The sequence below is a fragment of the Brassica oleracea genome, chromosome C3, assembly GCF_000695525.1.
Source record: "Brassica oleracea var. oleracea cultivar TO1000 chromosome C3, BOL, whole genome shotgun sequence".
Taxonomy (NCBI): Eukaryota; Viridiplantae; Streptophyta; class Magnoliopsida; order Brassicales; family Brassicaceae; genus Brassica; species Brassica oleracea.
The window spans coordinates 48,530,588-48,531,611 of NC_027750.1; positions in this window are offsets into that span (position 1 = coordinate 48,530,588).

Here is a 1,024-nt window from a genome sequence, read left to right on the forward strand (position 1 = left end):
AAGGGAGTTGGACGAGTGGACGGGGAGCTGGGCAAAGCTACCTCGCAGCTCGATCAGCTGGAACGGAGCAGCAAACCTCAAGTGAAGTGCTTTAGCTCAACTAGCTGGGTGAGCTAGCTAAGACAGCTAAGTCAGCTGGGACAATGAGCTAACAAGCTCCGGGAATGTGGCAAAGGTATGATCTGTCAATGTTGCATAGATCTAGATAGAATGGCTTAGGGGAACAGAACCTCTGATTGTATGACTTGGTCTAGGTTCAGGATCGACCTTGGAGCTAGCTGGCAGTTGTGTTTACTGACCAGTAGCTGAGGTGATCTGACCAGACAAGTGTTAGATTGGTTTTAGACCAATGGTTAAGTAGATACTATTCCGCTGCGTATGTGTTGTATTGATCTAAGCTAGGAAAGACTATGGTAGTCTTGAGATAAGATCTGAGTTAGCCCTCGCCTATGGGCGATGTTTTAAATAAAGGGCAAAAATTTTTAGAGGTTCGGTCCGGGTATGGACTGAGCGACGTGAGGCATCGACCGCGGCCTAGTAGGCCGGGATCGGGTCTTACAAAATACATCTAAGATTTCAATCCCAATATATAAAAGGGGTTAAGGAAGCCCTCTGCCACGTCGGATTGAAAAATCAGCCTATCAGATATCATGTTTTTGCCATGTCATCATCGAACTGGTCTTAGATTTTGGGGTTTTAACATTTTAAACGGTCCAATTCAAGCCATGTCACGTGTAGGAAGCGTAAAGTTTTGATCTTCTTCGACTTTTCGATTTCATCGTCACCGATCAAGATCTCTCCACTTCGCCTTTACTGTAACTCACTTTTATGAATCTATATATTATGCTCTTTAAACCTTGTTTAATGGTTCCGTTCCACTCCCCCCCCCTCTTTCTCATTATATATAGAGAGATTCATCTCATAATAAATCCATCTCTAATAGAAAACCTCCACTGAAGAAGCTACAGCTACGGCCATTAAATCCACCGGGAATTCACAAGTTGTGAACTCCTGGTACAGAAGC